The following is a 19051-nucleotide window of genomic DNA, read 5'->3' as shown; positions in this document are numbered from 1 at the left end:
GTCTATTAGGTCCGCTTGGTCAAGAGCTGAGTTCAAGTCCTGGATATCTTTGTTAATTTTCTGTCTTATTAATCTGTCTAATATTGACAGTGGGGTGTTAAAATCTCCTATTATTATTGTATGGGAATCTAAGTCTCTTTGCAGGTCTCTAAGAACTTGCTTTATCAATCTGGGTGCTCCTGTATTGGGTGCATATATATTTAGTATATTTAAGATAGCTAGATCTTCCCGTTGAATTGACCCCTTTAATGTTATGTAATGGCCTTATTTTTCTCTTTGCTCATTTAAAGTCTGCTTTATCAGAGATCTCGAGTGCAACCGCCCTTTTTTTTTTCTTTCCATTTGCTTGGTAGATGTCTTCCTCCATCTCTTTATTTTAAGACTATGTGTGTCTTTGCATATGAGATGGGTCTCCTGAATACAACACACCAATGGGTTTTGACTCGTTATCCAATTTGCCAGACTTTGTCTTTTAGTTGGGGTATTTAGCCTATTTACATTTAAGGTTAATATTGTTATGTATGAAATTGATCCTGTCATTATGATGCTAGCTGGTTATTTCACCCTTTAATTGATGCAGTTTCTTCATAGTGTCAATGGTCTTTACAATTTGGTATGTTTTTGCAGTGATTGGTACTAGTTGTTCCTTTCCATGTTTAGTGCTTCCTTCAGGAGCTCTTGTAAGGCAGACCTGGTGGTGACAAAATCTCTCAGCATTTGCTTGTCTGTAAAGGATTTTATTTCTCCTTCACTTATGTAGCTTAGTTTGGCTGGATATGAAATTCTGGGCTGAAAATTCTTTTATTTAAGAATGTTGAATATTGGCCCCCACTCTCTTTGGGCTTGTAAGGTTTCTGCTGAGAGATTCACTGTTAGTCTGATGGGCTTCACATTCTGGGTAACCCGACCTTTCTCTCTGGCTGCCCTTAACATTTTTTCCTTCATTTCAACTTTGGAGAATCTGACAATTATGTGTGTTGTGGTTGCTCTTCTCGAGGAGTATCTTTGTGGTGTTCTCTGTATTTCCTGAATTTGAATATTGGCCTTCCTTGCTAGGTTAGGGAAGTTTTCCTGGATAATATCCTGAAGAATGTTTTGTAACTTGGTTCCATTCCCCCCATCAGTTTTGGGTACACTAAGCAAACATAGATTTGGTCTTTTCACATAGTTCCATATTTCTTGGAGGCTTTGTTCATTTCTTTTCACTTTTTTTCTCTAATCTTGTCTTCTCAGTTTATTTCATTAATTTGATCTTCAATCACTGACATCCTTCCTTCCACTTGATCAAATTGACTATCAAAGCTTGTGTATGCTTCACGAACTTCTCGTACTGTGGTTTTCAGCTCCATCAGGTCATTTATGCTCTTCTCTACACTGGTTATTCTAGATCCCCATTCATTTAACCCTTTTTCAAGGTTTTTAGCTTCCTTGCAATGGGTTAGAGCATCCTCCTTTAGCTCAGAGAACTTTGTTATTGTGGATGTTCTGAAGCCTACTTCTGTCAACTCATCAAACTCATTCTCCATCCAGTTTTGTTCCCTTTCTGGTGAGGAGTTGTGTTCCTTTGGAGGAGAAGAGGCTTTCTGGTTTTTGGAATTTTCACCCTTTCTGCTCTGGTTTCTCCTCATCTTTGTGGTTTTATCTACCTTTGGTCTTTGATGTTGGTGACCTACGGATGGGTTTTTGGTGTAGATATCCTTTTTGTTGATGTTGATGATATTCTTTTCTGTTTGTTAGTTTTCCTTCTAACAGTCAGGACCCTCAGCTGCAGGTCTGTTGGAGTTTGCTGGAGGTCCACTCCAGACCCTGTTTTCCTGGTATCACCAGCAGAGCCTGCAGAACAGCAAATATTGCTGCCTGATCCTTCCTCTGGAAGCTTCATCCCAGGGGGTTGCCCGCTTGTATGAGGTGTCTGTTGGCCCCTACTGGGAGATGTCTTCCAGTCAGGCTTCACAGCTGTCAGGGACCCACTTGAGGAGGCAGTCTGTCCATTATCAGAGTTTGAACTCTGTGCTGGGAGAAACACTGCTCTCTTCAGAGCGGTGAGGCAAGGACATTTAAGCCTGAAAAAGCTGTCTGCTGCCTTTTGTTCAGATATGCCCTGCCCCCAGAGGTGAAATCTAGAGATGCAGTAGGCCTTGCTGAGCTGCAGTGGGCTCTGCCCAGTTTAAGCTTCCCTGCCACTTTGTTTACACTGTGAGCATGGAACCGCCTAATCAAGCCTCAGCAATGGCAGACATCCCTCCCCTCACCAAGCTCCAGCATCCCAAGTTGATCTCAGACTCCTGTGCTAGCAGCGAGCAAGGCTCTGTGTGTGTGGGACCCACCAAGACAGGCATGGGAGGGAACCTCCTGGTCTGCTGGTTGTGAATACCATGAGAAAAGCACAGTATTTGGGCAGTAGTGTACCGTTCTTCAAGGTACAGTCACTCACTGCTTCCCTTGGCTAGGAAAGGGAAATCCCCCTAGCCCTTGTGCTTCCCAGGTGAGTTGACACCCCACCCTGCTTCAGTTTGCTCTCCATGGGCTTCACCCACTGTCCAACCAGTCCCAGTGAGATGAACCAGGTGCCTCAGTTGGAAATCCAGGAATCACTCATCTTCTCTGTCAATCTTCCTGGGAGCTGTAGACTGGCGCTCTTCCTATTCTGCCATCTTGGAAGTGACTCCTATATAATCTCTTAAGAGATCCTTTTTGTCTACCTTCTTATTAGAAGCAACATAAAACTGAAATCTTAGTCAAGATAAAATCCAATAATTATGTTGAATAAAAATTGCTTAAGCTCTATATGGAAACTTTCTCAAATGACAAAAGCAGAGGTAAAATGAATAAAAATTCTTTGCAGTCTCCAGTTATTATTATTATCTCTTATTATTCTCAAAAAAAATCACTGTTAACATTAAAGAAAATTGATAATGCCAGTAGAAGGTGGAAGAGAGCAGGTAGAGAAGGAGGATAAGGGCAAGAATGACTAGTAATACAAAAGTGATTATTGCTGCTACTAGCTCTTGTTATTAACTTGCAGAATGAAGATTTGAATTTAAGTCAATAGTTGTGAAGCCTGTCTTTAGTTCTTTACTACATAAAATAATTGTTACTCTAAATTTCTTGCCTTTCCATTAAGTATTAGATTCTCAGATAATTTTTATATATGTTAAAAGAATAAGACAGTTGGTAAAAAGTATTAAGTGTTTTAAAAATACATATAGCCATTGGCTTCATGATATACTCACATGAAACTATACAGAGGAAAACTAAATCATGATGGAAAAATTCAATATTTGTGGCAGATACAAAATAAACAGTGGTAGTAATTTAAATATCTTACATTAAGAAATGATTAATAACTTATAGAATGCACAAACCAAGCAATTACAATTATTTTACTGAAAGCCATAATACAAATATAGTTGGAAATTGAAGAATAAAATGATGAATAAAACAAGATCACAATTTTTCAGTAGGATAAAAAGTTACATCCAATAAGATAAAAATGTTCTAAATAAACATCACATATTTACATTGAGTTATTTAAACATAAAGATGACCATAAAATGCATACACATTTTATATGGAGAATATTTTTAGACAGAGAGTATGGGAGAAATTTATTTTTTTTAATTTTTATACTGTTACAACATTTCTTACATTCATCTTATGTTATTTTTACAAATATAGCACAGAATGAGATCAGTGATGAATCTATAAACACATTTTATAACTTCAATAAAGATGACTTTGGGCAGCAAGCCAGTAAGATAAAACATTTAATGCAAGTTACATTAAATATGGCCACAGGTAACTGGAACCACGCAGAATACCTGGATGTCCCACTTATTACTTGGAATAGTATTGAAATGACTCTCATGTTAACAATGATGTTATAAGTTTGAAATTATATTTTTCAAAAATACTTGGCAATATATGGTGTGCATGGACAACCATCAGAAGTTTTATTCTTTGTTTTGGTAAACAATAGTTATAAAAAGAAGGTTTACCCCTATGATTAAGATCTAAAAGTATATCCATTTGTTATGTTGGAAGTGGTTTGTCATTACTTTACAAAAAGAAAAAAATAATAATTAATACAAGACAAAAATAACAACAACAGTAAAAAGATGAGCACACAATTTTGACATAATATCCAGGAAACTTTTGGGTATACTTTTTCTTTCTTTCTTTCTTTCCTTCTTTCTTCTTTCTTTCTTTCTCTTTCTCTCTCTCTCCTTCCTTCCTCCTTTCCTCCCTCCTTCCTTTCCTTTCTGTTCCCTTCCCAAATCTTTTCCCTTTCCTTTCCTTTCCTTTCCATTGCTTTCCTTTCCTTTCCTTTCTTTTCCTTTCTCCTTCCTTCCTTCCTTTCTTTCTTTCTTTCTTTCTTTCTTTCTTTCTTTCTTTCTTTCTTTCTTTCTTCCTTTCTTTCTTCTTCTTTCTCTTTCTTTCTTCTGGATGAGAATACACATCACAATCTGGAATTATAGAGTGCATCTAAATTTAAAAATAGGAAAGCATTGTCACACATCAGTCAGAATAACTATCAATCAATTCTAAACAAACACTTATTCATCAGGGCTTTGTATAGTGTGAGGGAGCTACTCTAGAGAGTAAGCAGGTCTCCACTGGAGAAAGGTCTGGTGGCCTTTCCACCTCTCCTGGTGGAATTTCCCAAGTGCTCCCTGTGAGACACAGCAAAGTGATGAAGAGGTTCCTTTACAGGCAGTTATAAATAGCACATCAATTTATCAGTGTGATTTTAGAAAAAATAAATGTGAAAGTCACATCAAAACAATGACCTGAGAAATAAGCTTACTCAATTATTTAACTGTATACTGTATAATTCTATATTGTAAATGGGATTCTTAGGAGTTCTTCACAGAAATTTCAAACCACAATACCAGACCCCAGAATGTCAGTGATTCTTAAACTTCAGACTTTAATTTCTTTTGTAGAGGATGGGGGAGTAGGAAGACAGAAACTCTGGGAAATTTCAAGTGAGGTATAAAGAATTATAGAGCTAAGGAAACATTGACATAAATTCTTTGCAGTTGTAACTTTTCCCCATTGCTCAAAGGCAGGTGTAATGGCTCCAAGGACTCCTAACTAAAAGAATTCTAGAGGAAAAGGTTCCTTTGACCACAGATATTTACTAAAACTACAGTGACATAGAATTAAAATGAAGTAAATCTACCTTCCAATAACCCATATTAATAATCATAATATTATAAATGAAGAGTCTGTGTATAATATTTTCCAGTGTTATTTTCTTCTACTACAGTATAATAACTGTTTCATTTCTTCTTATACACACATACCTACATGGGTACACACTCATATGTCCACAGATATACATAATGGAGACCATCAATCTCATATTACACATTTCCTTTTAAAGAAACTGAGAAATTAGATCAGTTAAGAACACAGCCAGTACTCCAAAAATTCCTGATAATACTTGATTTTCTCTGTTTAGATGTTTGTTAGAATCCCTTCAATAGTGCTTGCTGTGCTGACACTTTTGTGATGGAGCAAATTCTGACTTCACAGGAAATGGAAGAGTTTGTGCAGAGCTCTGGAGAAAATGATGTTGTGGTGTTTTCTCTGGGGTCAATGGTCAGTAATATGACAGAAGAAAAGGCCAATGTGATTGCATCAGCCCTTGCTGAGATCCCACAAAAGGTCAGATAAAGTGCTTTCATGGTGAACAGCCACTGAATGAGTCCATTAAACTGTAAAGAGTCCAGTCATTGAAATTTTCTGCCTGCAACATTAACTGATAGAATAGTTCTAATTATCTCAGATATCTGTTCAAAAATAAAAATATATATGGAAGATGCTAAAATAGCAAAAAGGAGAGTTTTCATTGATAATAATATTGGCATTAACATTGTGACAAGAAAGAAAGAAATTTAAAAGTTGCATGTGAAGTTTTGGTATTATCATGATATTATAGACATGTACGTAGCAATCACCAAATTCTGCCCTGTAATTTTCTCATTTTTCTTACAGAGTTTCTGAGGGCATTGTACACACTATAGATATTCCCAAAAAGGAGTCAAATGTTATTGAGGTACTGCACTATCACAGTAACAATAAGCAGGTATTGAAGAAAGTCTGAAATACATCATGGAATTTAGGCTTGTCATATAATCTGGCCTCTGGCGTTTCCTATACATGTTGCAATAGCCCTATTTAGTGTGCTGTTCAGGGTGCTATTCAGAAAAAGGATGTCCTACCCTGACAAACCACTATTCCAGGTAACCACCTAGCTGACAAAATTTAGAGAAAATAGAAAACTTGCCTGGCCTGCAGGACTGGACCCTGTTAATGCCTTAAGCAGGAAAATTTAATGTAACAGGTGGAAATGGAATCCTGCTTATAGGATAGCCTCTTACATTATAAAATATGACCCCACAAAACCTCTGCTCTAACCACCAGTTAACACCTCCTTCAGATTGAGGAAGGAGAAAAGAAATCAAGAAGGAGTCAAGGAGAAGGATATCACTCATGGAAAGAGGTTCAAATGCCCCTACTCCATAAAATATAGTAGGAACTTATTTTCTAATACGTAGAATACACTTGCAATTTTTCTGTATTTGTGAGTTACTTTTTTTAACTGATGTAGTGTTCTTCTAAGGACCTATGCTAAATTTTTTCTGAAAACACAAAGTTACTTTAACATTCCCGTAGCAAATTCAAAGTAAACACTTGTAAATTGTACTTCAGTTTATCAGGATTGCTTGGGAATTCTAAAATCAGTTACCTTTTTTGGTAATGGGCATGGGAATGGCTTGGCTAAAGCAAACTATATTATTCAGTGCTGGTCATGCTTTGTAGTTCATCATTTAAATGTTAATGATCAGGTAAGCAAAATTTGGCAAAACACACAATTTTATACACTTTCAGCAGCTATATTGTTATTCCTAAATTGCAAACGGCTTTTTTTTTTCCTACATTGAAAATACTTGCATAAATAGCAATACTGATAATACTCTGAATTTATGTCAAAAATCGACACTTGAAATTTTTTTTGAAGTAGAGCAGGATAAATTATAATCTGAAAGAAATTATACACACTACCTACATAGCATTCTCAAATGTAGCTGATTTTATAGCTGTTGTTTTTTTGTAAATCAAAGATGTCAATCTAATAAACTATTAGATAGATGTAAAGCCTTCTTATATCATTCAAAAATAAATTAATATTAAATTTGGAAGAAGACAGCTAGAATAAATACATAAAATAAATGCATAGGTCATCACTAATTAGTTACCACTTTTTACATGAGAATAATAATGAATGGCTAACAATTTCTTAAATATTTAAATTTTTCATTGATACTCCAATGTGTCTAAGCTACTATGTTGGAAATATTATGATTTCCTTATATACCAAACATTTTTAAAGTAAGGACATAAAATGGCAGTATTCAATTTACCTCGTAATTTTAGTAGTTTTCATTACTTAATGTCTTGTTCTCATTTCTTCATTTTTCATATAAAAGGGATTTAACTAGCTGATTGTCAATCTCTATAGAGTTCTAACATGCTATAACTTTGGAGTTCTACTCATGGCACAAGATATTTTCCTCACCCTCACAGGTTCTATGGAGACTTAATGGCAAAAAAACAAATACTTTAGGATCCAATACTCGACTGTACAAGTGGATACACTAGAATGACCTTCTTGGTAAGACTCTAGAGAACAAATATGTAATATATGAATAACAGCCAATTAGAGTGATAATAGTTCAACATGAAACATGCTTATCGAATATTTATTATTAAAAAACTAAAAATAAAATATTACTTTTTCATATTTATTTTCCATTCTTGTGAGGAAAAGGAGAACTGTAATAGTTGTCATTTTATTATATACACTTGTATTCTTTATCATTGGAATCAAAGTATTTTTATTTTAGGTGTAATTACTATTCATAGGTCTCTCAATAACTTCCTGGGTTGTCTCTCTGTCTCCTATTTCTACAACTTTATACCTGTCCTTTCTGATACTACAGGGTTATTTCAAATGACACTGAAAAATAACAGTTCCTCTTCCATTACCACTGACTGCATTTTCTATGGGAATAAATCCCCAATCTTCACATAAAGTGACAACATTTTTTATGATGAAGTGTGGCCTATCCTTCCTCTGTCCCAGCACCACATCTACCCCACTCCCTGCTGCCTTGCACACCCCACATATCACGCTGAGTGACTGCACTATTTTTTTAAGATAACCTGTTCTTACATGTCCAATCTTATTCTTTTATCTTTTGCACATTTTAATGTTTTTGTTCAAAATATGTTTCATCATTTTGTCCACCTGGCAACCTTAATTCATTTTTCTAGCCTGAAGTCACATACACCACCACATCTTCATATAGCCATCAGTTATCTCACCAGCAGAAGTAGGTACTTCTTTCTCTGAAATCTAAACGCAATTTCCATGCAGTTTTATGGGCATAATAATACTATCTAGAGAATATTGATTCTTTCAGTGCCTCATATTGTTTATTTCTCATTTTACTCTTTACTTATAATTATTAATTTTGCTAAAATTAATCCAATCCTAGGTCACCCAAAAACCAAAGCTTTTATCATTTATAGTGGAAGCAATGGCATCTATGAGGCAATCTACCATGGGATCCCTGTGGTAGGCCTTCCTTTGTTTTTGGAACAGCCTGATAATATTGTTCACACGCAGGTCAAAGGAGAAGCTGCTAGATTGGATTTCACCACAATGTTTAGTACAGACTTGCAGAATGCGCTGAAGACAGTAATTAATGATCCTTTGTCAGTATAACAATATTTTTCACTAGGTGGTATTTATAGATAGCTTCTCTTGTCAGCAGTAACAATGAGTTTCATCCTTTATGTAAGAGACTAATTTTGAAAGAATTTAAATGATTTAAGTAATTGTAAATCTGCTTTTACTTTCTACCAGATAGTAATTTCAAAGTTACATTTGAAACTCATACATTTAATAAGTCATCAATTTCTGCAACAACTATTCTACATAAAAATAATGTTAAAGACATATAAATAATTATTATGAATACACATTTTTTAAAATTACAGAATACACAATGAAAAGGAATAATGAACTTGGAGAAACATAATAAAATATTCAAACCCAATAAATAACATTTCTGAAAGTATAACCTGTTTCCCTAAAAAAAATATTATTTTAAGAAATGTGATGGGATATACTGTTGGAGTGATCAGACCCAACACCAGGTCATAGGGGTGACAAAGTCTGGCGGAGTCAAAGGATTGAGAAAAAGACAGTTTGAGAGAGAAAGTTGGGACGAGGGGGCCATCACAATTGTGGAGGCTGCAAAGGCCCAGAGCTCTGGGAGCCCATGCTATTTATTGGTAATTCAAGAAAGAAATGGTTGGTGAGATGTAGAGGTCAAAAGGACTGGCGCATGATCTACAGCTGTGATGGTTTAGCATTTATAAGGAACATGTCCTGCTACTTGAGATAATGGGAATACAATCAATCTAGTGTCCTAGGAAGGCTAGAAGCAAGGAGGCAGCAAGTCTAGACACATTCCAGAGGACATTATGTCAGATATGCAAGCCCTACCTCAGCTTTCTTCCCAACACTCAGCTTTTTCCCAACTTATAATTTATAAGCATAAAACTCACCTATTTAAAGTGTAAAATTTAAATATATTTGATGTGTTTAATTACGAATCCATCACCATAATACAATTTTTGAACATTTTTATGACTCCAAAATAAAACATAATGCATTAAGTCACTCTCCATAAACCCCTAGTCTAGGTAAATATCAAATTGTTGTATTTCTCATTAGATTATACTCCCTGTATATTTCATATAAATGAAGTCACACAATTTATGGGGTTTTGTAAATGACTTCTTTCACTTCTCATAATTTTTTTTTCAGTTTCATTCATGTTGAACATATCAGTACTTTGTTTTGTTTTTGCTATATAATATTCCTCAGCATGAATACACACTTTGAATTTACATGATTATCAGGTAATGGACACTTTAGTTATTTCAAATTTTTGCTCTGAGGAACCTTGCTATACATAGTTTTGGGTAAAAACAGATTTTCCCTTCTTTTGAGGAGATACTAGCAGTGGAATTGCAGAGTGATTGTGGAACTTTATGTGTATGTGGATGAAAAACCACTAAACTGTTTTTCAAAGTACTTACCCCATTCTTCATTAACACCAGCTGTACAGGAGGGTTCCAATTTCTTCACACTTTTCCCAAAACTTGTTATCACCTTTCTTTATCTTATAGCCATTCCATTGGGTGTAAAGTGGTGTCTCATTGTGGTCTTGCTTTACATTTCCTTCTGGCTAGAGATATTAACCATCTTTTCACGCACTTACTGACCATTCATATATCTGCTTTACATAAATTTCTATTTCAATCTTTTGTACACGTTGTAAATTTTTTACTTATTGTTGATTCATAAGACTTCTTTTTATATTATGAATATAATTTCTCATCAGATATATGAATTTCAAATATTTTCTTTGACTGGAGGGGTTGATTTTTTATTTATCTTACTTTCTTGTAGATGAACTTTGAAGCACAAGTTTTTAATACTGAAAGAATAAAAGCAAAATAATTAATTTTTCCATACTCCAAAGGAAAAAATGTGGAAAATGCTATATCTAGATCAGCTATCATTAATTCAGAATTTATTACTACTATCAAGATTGTTGTTATATAAAAGGTACCACATAAAGGAATACCTTAAAATACTTTACACAAAAAATAGTAAGACAATGAATGATTAAAAATAGGAAATAATTGAAAAAAATAAGACAGGTTGGAAAATAGAAAATACAGAATAAGATGGTAGATTCTGAATCCACCAGTACTCATATTAAATTTAAACAGAAAAAAAGATGACAAAATAATGATTAAGGAAATAAAACTTTTGAAGAGCATAATTAAATGTAACGTGATATATATGTATATACCTTTATATGTAGCATAAAAATGTGAATATATGTATACATACACATATGTGTGTGCATGTATTATACTAGAAATAAGTTAGAAATCATCCAAAGAATGATAACTAAAAAATTCTCTAAATTTTGGAAATTAAAAATGCATTTTTACAAAATTCAGTCAACAAAATATTATAATTATATATGCACCTTTATTACAGCTACTCTTCTTCCAATTATATACCCAGCAGAAATTAATATGTAAATCTAATGATATATATATATATTTATACCAGGATAACTAATGATGTCCAAAAATGTAAACAAGCCAGGTGTCCATCAGTTATAAAATAAAGAGATACTCTGTGGTATTTGTCAATCAACTGAATACTATACAGCAATGTAATTAACCAATAACTGCTACAAAACAAAACAGACACAAATAAGTATATATTATATAATTCAATTATATAAACAAGCAATGCTAATCTACAAAATTAGAAGTCAGATTAATACTTAAATTGAGAATGAATGTAGTGACTAAAATGATCCAAAAAGAGAGAGTTCTAGGCAGGTTTTAACAACCGAGAACCTAAGCAGTAGGTGTCTTTACTTCAGGATAATGTTTAACATAATCTTAAAATTTTAAATTACTCACTAGTGTGTGTATATTTATCTTATGTATCTCATATATAAGATTTTATTTTAGAAGGTATGTAAAATATTTTAAAGTTCTAGAAATTAAATAGCAAAATAAGCACGAAACACTGGAGAAAATTCTACAGGTACTATATAGTGTGGCCAGGAAAAGCCTCTCTAACAAGGATCATTTAAGGGGAAGTCTCAAAAAGAGACAGAATCAAGCCTCATTTTATTGCAAGAAAGAATGCTCTGAAAAGGGAGAGAGGGAACAAAAGGTGTAAAGGGTCTAAGGTGAGAACACCTTTGGGAGCTTCAAGATTAATAGAAGCCCAGTGTCCCTAGAAGAGACTATGCAGGGGAAAGTCTTAGGAGAAGTTGCCAGTGCCTGACCATGTCAAGTTCTGTAGACCAAAAAGAGATCTTATTCCTTTCTATTTTTTCTATTAAAAAGAATGTCATTCTTTTTTATTTTATTTTTTATTTAACTTTTACTTTATGTTCAGGGGAACAAATGCAGGTTTGTTATATAGGCAAACTTGTTGTTTCTGGGTTTGTTGTACAGATTATTTTGTCACCCAGATATTAAGCCTAGTAAACACAAGTTATTTTTTCTGATCTCCTCCTACCTACCACCCTCTCCCCTCTGCTAGGTCCCAGTGTGTGTTGTTCCCCTCCATGTGTTCATTCATGTGTTCCCATTACAGATTTTCTTCTTAATGTGATGAGAAGCCAGATGGAAATCTTAATCAGTGGAGTGTCATAATCTGACATTAGTTTCAAAAAAACATTATTCTGGCTACTGGAAGGAAAATACAGAGGAAGACAGAAGAGTAGAGTAGAAGTGGAGAGATTAGTTAGAGGGCATTTCAACCACTGAACACAATTATTTCTTAAAATATCAAAATAGTCCAGACACGGTAGTTCATGCCTGTAGTCCCTGCACTTTGGGAGGTGAATCAGGAGTGATGTTTGAACCCAGGAGTTTAAGACCAGCCTGGGCAACATTAGCGAGATTCCATTACCACAAACAAATTTAAAAATAAGCCAGGCAGAGTGTTTGAGCTCGTAGTCCCAGCTACTCAGGAGGCTCAGGTGTCATGATTGCTTAAACCCACAAGATCAGGGCTACTGTGAGCCCTGATGAAGGGAATATACTCCAGCCTGAGCAACGGAGCACAACCGTCTCTCAAGAAATATGTCCATCAAAATGATCATTCTCAGATTGCATTTCTACTATCTTACTTACAGCACTTGGAGTGGCTCATCATATTTCCTCTGGTTGAAAGACATTAACTTTCCCACCTGACCCCATTTTCACTTTAAAAAATTTTGCCTATGATAAAATTATAATTTAAAACCAAACTTTCTGTGATGATTCAATTTAAAATATTCAATTTCTATGTCAATTCTATAACATTTACTTTGAATTATTTGTGCAACATTTTTCAAAGACCTTCCATAGTCTTGATATACTTAGGAAATAAATTTACTTTCTATGTTTGTATTTTTCTGTTTATCCTTGGCTATAAAGAGAACACTATGAAATTACCAAAGATTCATCATGATCAGCCAACGAAGCCCCTGGATCAAGCAGTCTTCTGGATTGAGTTTGTCATGCACCACAAAGGAGCCAAGCACCTTCGGGTTGCAGCCCACAACCTCACCTCGTTTCAGTACCATTCTTTGGATGTGATTGGGTTCCTGCTGGCCTGTGAGGCAACTGTGATATTCATCATCACAAAATGTTGCTGTTTTGTTTCCAAAAGTTTGTCAAAACAGGAAAGAAGGAGAAAAAGGATTAGTTATGTCAAAGGCCTGAAGTTGAAATGACTGAAAACTAGGAGTCATGCAGTTTATTCTAGCATCAAATGGTGGGAATGGATAATTTCCTTCCCCCTGTGACAAAACATCATTTCACAATTGACCCTGTTAAGTGAAAAACTTCTTTCCCAGAGACTTAGTATCTATTTAAATTGGAAATAATCCAAGTCAAATATTTAAAAACTAGGAAAAACAGTGTTAAAAACTAGTTAAAAGTAGTTAAAAACCAGAAAAAATAAAAATAATAAAAACCCTTATGGGGTTTTAAGGCTATTATTCTAATTCATAAATGACACGAAAAACTTTACTGAGCTTAATGATGTTTCATACACTATGCATGGAAATTACTGTATTCAGAAGTTCACTTACAGTGTCAGTACTGTTTTGCATACACTCAGAATATTTTGGCTTCATTTTGAGCAGATTTCTATTGTTTTTACTGTTGCCAAGGAAACTATTCAATAATTAAATTGTGTAAAAAGTCTCACTCTTCCTATTCTTCCTATTGATATTGCAAGAACAGTAGTATTGCTTGGCTTCTTCTACACATCCATACTCAGTGTCACTTCTTTCCTAAAAGACATTACAAGTTTATCCCTGGAATGAAAGATAATGTTCAAAATTAACAAATGTGATATACCACATTAACAAAATAATGAATAGTAAGCAATTGTTATCTCAACAGATGCAAATAAAAGCATTTGAAAAATTCAACAATGTTTCTATGAGTAAAAAAGACACATTTCAACACCCTGGAAATATAAGAAAATCACCTTAACATGAGGAATGATGCATATGAAAACTTCACAGCTAAATTCATACTCAATAAAAAAATCTCAAAAATTTTTATCTAGTGTCAGGACCAGATAATGATGCTCACTCTTGCTGCTTCTATTTCACATAGTACTGGAAGTCCTAGCTAGAACAATTCAGCAAGAAAAATAAAAATAAAACAGGTTTCTAAATAAGAAAAGAAGTAAAACAACCTCTGTTTGCAGATGACATTATATGATACGTGGAAAACTGTAAAGACTCTACAAAATACTAGTAGAATTAAAACAAATTTCATAAATTTTCAGGATATAAAATCAACATACAAAATTAGGTTATTGTTCAGTATACTAACAGGCAACTATGAAGAAACTATCCAATTTATAATAGCACCAAAAAAACAATACATATAGGAATAAACTTAACCAAGTAGATAAAAAAAAAACTTCTATACTAAAAACTATAAGACATTGATGAATGAAAGGAAAGAATACACTAATTTGGAAAGATACATTATGTTGACTGAAATATTTAACAATGTTGAAGTATCTATACAACCTGAAGTGATTTACAGATTCAATGTAATCCCTATCAAAATCCCAATGACATATTCTATAAAAACAAAAAAATTCTATAATTTATGATCCTGGAAACACTCTAAATAGCCAAAACAATATGCAAAATGTAGAAACAGCTAAAGGCATCACATTTCCTTATTTCAAATTATATTTAGAGCTAATGTAATTAAAATAACATGCTGTATTTGTCTGTTTCCACACTGTTGTAAAGTACTACCTGAGATTCAGTAATTTACAAGAAAAAGTTTAGTTGACTCATAGTTCCTCATGGTTGGAGAGATCTGAGGAAACTTATAATCACGGGTGAGTGCAAAAAGAAAGTAAAGCATTTCTTATATGGCAACATGAGAGAGAAAGAGAGAGAGAGAAGTGCCACAGTTTTAAAACCATTAGATATGCTGAGAACTCACTCACTATCATGATAACACCATGGGGAAAATCCACCCCTGTGATCCAATTGCCTCCTACCATGTCCCTCTCCTGACATGTGGGGATTAGAATTCAATGTGAAATTTGGGTGTGACACAAGGCCAAATCATGTTATCCCCACCTCAGCCCCTCTCAAATCTCATGTCCTTCTCACATTTCAAAATACAATTATCCCTTCTCAACAGTACCCCAAAGTCTTAATGCATTTCAGTATTAACAAAAAAGTCTACGTCCAAAGTCACATCTGAGACAAGGCAACTTCCTCTACCTATGAGCCTGTAAAATAAAAAACAAGTTGGTTACTTCCAAGATACAATGGGGTACAGGAATTGGGTAAATATTCCCATTCCAAATGGGAGAAATTGGCCAAAACAAAGGAGTTACAGGCTCCGTGCAAGCCTGTAACCCCATATGGCAGTCATTAAATCTTAAAGCTTCAAACAGTCTCCTATAATTCCTTGTCTCTCATCCAGTTCCCGCTGATGCAAGGGGTGGGCTTCAGTGGCCTTTGGCAGCTCTATCCCTGTGGCTCCACAGGGGGGCACAGCCCCCATTGCTGCTTTCATAGGCTGGCATTGAGTGCCTGTGGCTTTTCCAAGTGCACGGTGCAAGCTATATGTGAATCTACCATTGTGCTGTTTGGAAGATGAAAGCCTTCTTTTCACAGCTACACTACTCAGTGCCCCAGTGGGGAAACTGTGTGGGGACTCCACCCCACATTTCCCTTTGTATTTCCCTAGTAGAGGTTCTACATGAGGGTTCTGCCCCTGCAGCAAACTTCTGTCTGGACATCCAGGCATTTCCATACATCCCCTGAAATCTGGGCAGAAGTTTCCAAATCTCAACTTCAGCGTTCTGTGAACCTGGAGGGCTGACACCACATGCAAGACAACAAAATATGGGGCTTGCACCCTCTGAATCCATGGCCCAAGCTGTATCTTGATGCCTTGTAGCCACAGCTGGAGCTGGAGCAGATGGGATGCAGGGAGCCGTGTCCTGAGGCTTCACAGAGCAGCTGGGCACAAGGCCTACAGCACGAAACAATTTTTCCCTCCTAGGCCTAAAGGTCTGTGATGAGAGTGACTGCTGTGAAGATCTCTGAAATATTCTGGAGAAATTTTTCCCATTGTGTTGGCTACTAACATTCAGTTTCTCTTTACTTATGCAATTTTTGCAGCCAGCTTGAATTTCAATGGGGTTTTCTTTTATACCACATGGTCAGACTGCAAATTTTTCAAACTTTTATGCTCTGTTTCCCTTTTAAACATAAGTTCCAATTTCAGACCATTTTTTTGTGAACACATGTAACTGTATGCTGTTAGGAACAGCCAGGTCGCATCTTGAATGCTTTGCTGTTTTGAAATCTCTTCCACTGGATACCCTAAATTATATCTCTCAAGCTCAAAGTTCCAAAGATCTCTATGGCAGGGACTGCCAGTCTCTTTGTTAAAGAATAGAATGATTGGCTTTTCCTCCAGTTCCCAATAAGATGAGTAAGTTTAAGAGAACTGCTGCACTATATTGTGGCCATAGTTACCAATAGTGTATTATACACTTAAAATATCTTTAAAAAAGTAGATCTCACATTAAGTGTTTACACTAATACAAGGCATACCTTCGCGATATTACACGTTTGGTTTCAGATCACTGCAATAAAGCAAATATTGCAATCAAGCAAGTTATACAATTTTTTTTTGGATTTCCATGGTGTATAAAATTATGTCTACATTGTCTGTATTCCATTAAGTCTGAAATAGCGTTATGTATAAAAATGTACATAACTCAATTAAAAATACTTTATTGCTGGAAAATGCTAACAATCATCTGATCCTTGTGTGAGCTGTAATCTTTTTACTTGTGGAGGATCACAATTTCAGTAAGACCAGAATGATTTTTATTGCATCCACTGAGCCTTTCTTTCATAAAAAATTTCTGTGTAGCATGCAATGCTGTTTAATAATGCTGTATAATAGCTTTTTACCCTTAGTAGATATTCTTTTAAAACTGCAATCAATCCACTTAAACCTTACTGCTGCTTCATTAAATAAGTTTAAGTAATAGTATAAATTCTTTGCTTTCATTTCAAAAATGTTCATGGCATTTTCACCAAGAGTATTTTTCATCTCAATATACCCCTTTCTTTGTTCATTCATATGAAGCAACTCCTCATCTATTCAAGTTCCATCATTAAATTGAAGCAATTCAGTCATATCTTCAGATTCCACTTCTAATTACACTTCACTTACAATTGCTACCACATTTGTAGTTACTTCCTCCATTGAAGTCTTAAACCTCTCAATATTATTCATGATGGTTGGAATCAACTTCCTAAAAACTCCTGGTGATGTCGATATTTTGACCTCTTCCCATGACTCTCAAATGTTCTTAATGTCATCTAGAAAGATGAATCTTTTTTATAAAATGCTCAGTTTACTTTACGAATATCCAACAAAGGAAATGCTGTCAATGGAAGCTATATTCTTACAAAATGTACTTCTTAAGTGCAATAACTTAAAAGTTGAAATTACCTTTTGATCCAGGGGCTACAGAATGAATGTTGTATTAGTGGACATAAAAGCAATATTAATTTCTGTGTATATCTCATCTTCCTGAGTGACCAGACCTATTGTCAATGAGCACTAATATTTTGAAGGGAACATTTGTTCATAAGCAGTAGATCTCAAAAGTGGGATTAAAATATTCAGTAAATTATGCTGTAAACAGCTATGCTTCCATCCAAGTTTTGTGGTTCCATTGATAGAGCACAGAATAGATTTAGTACATTTCTTTAGGGCCCTAGGATTTTCCAAGTGGTAAATTGGCATTGGTTTCAACTTCCAGTAATCAGCTTCATTAGCCTCTAATAAAAGAGTCATCCTATCCTTTGAAACTGTGAAGCTAGGCATTGACTTCTCTGTAGCTATGAAAGTCTTAGATAGTATCTTCTTTCAATAGGAGGTTGTTTTGTCCACATGGAAAAGCTATTGTTTAGTGTAGCCACCTTCATTAATTATTTTAGCTATGTCTTCTGGATAACTTACAGAGGCTTCCTTTATCTTGCACTTTTGCTTTATGGATATGGCTTCTTTCCTTAAACCTTATAAACCAACTTCTGCTAGATTCAAATTTTTTCTGAAACTTCCTTACACTTTTCAGAATTGGAAAGAGTTAGAGCCTTGCTCTGGTTTAGGATTTGGCAGAAGAAAATATCTTCACTGGTTTTTTCTTTAATCCAGAAAATTAAAACTTTCTTCATATCAGCAATAAGGCTGTTACATATTCTTATCCTTTGTATATATTGTTGTAGCACTTTGAATGTCCTTCATCAACAGTTTATTTATATTCAAAATTTGGCTAAATGTTTGACACAAGTATGGGCTTTGCCCTATCTCAGCTTTAAACATACCTTCATCATTAAGCTTAATCACTTCTAGTTTGATTTTAAGTGAGAGACATGCGACCCTTCCTTTTCCTTGAACTCTCAGAAGCCATTTGTAGGGTTATTAATTTGCTTAATTTCAATATTGTTGTGTCTCAGGAAATAGGGAAGCCTGAGGAGAGGGAGAAAAATGGGAAACAGCTGGTTGGTGGAACAGTCAGAATACACACAACACTTATCAGTTCTATTTACCATATTACATGCATGCATTTTGTGATGTCCCTCAAACAATTAAAACAGTAACATCAATAAGCAATTGTCACAGGACATCAAAACTGATATAATAATAGCAAAAATGCTTGAAACTTTGTGAGATTTATCAAAATATGCCACAGTGACACAGTTAGCATGTGTTAGATATTGGAAAGATAGCATTGGTAGACTTGCTTAATGTAGGGTTACCACAAGGGTTCAACTTGTAAAAAAAAAAA

At 34.8% G+C, this 19051-nt stretch overlaps 1 pseudogene; it reads left to right on the top strand.

Annotated features, from left to right (window-relative positions):
- LOC134739305 (UDP-glucuronosyltransferase 2B17-like) overlaps window positions 1-19051 on the top strand; it is a 112226-nt pseudogene that overhangs the window by 8796 nt on the left and 84379 nt on the right.

Source organism: Pongo pygmaeus, chromosome 3 (genome assembly GCF_028885625.2).
Source record: "Pongo pygmaeus isolate AG05252 chromosome 3, NHGRI_mPonPyg2-v2.0_pri, whole genome shotgun sequence".
Classification (NCBI taxonomy): domain Eukaryota; kingdom Metazoa; phylum Chordata; class Mammalia; order Primates; family Hominidae; genus Pongo; species Pongo pygmaeus.
This window is presented reverse-complemented; position numbering and strand designations above follow the sequence as displayed.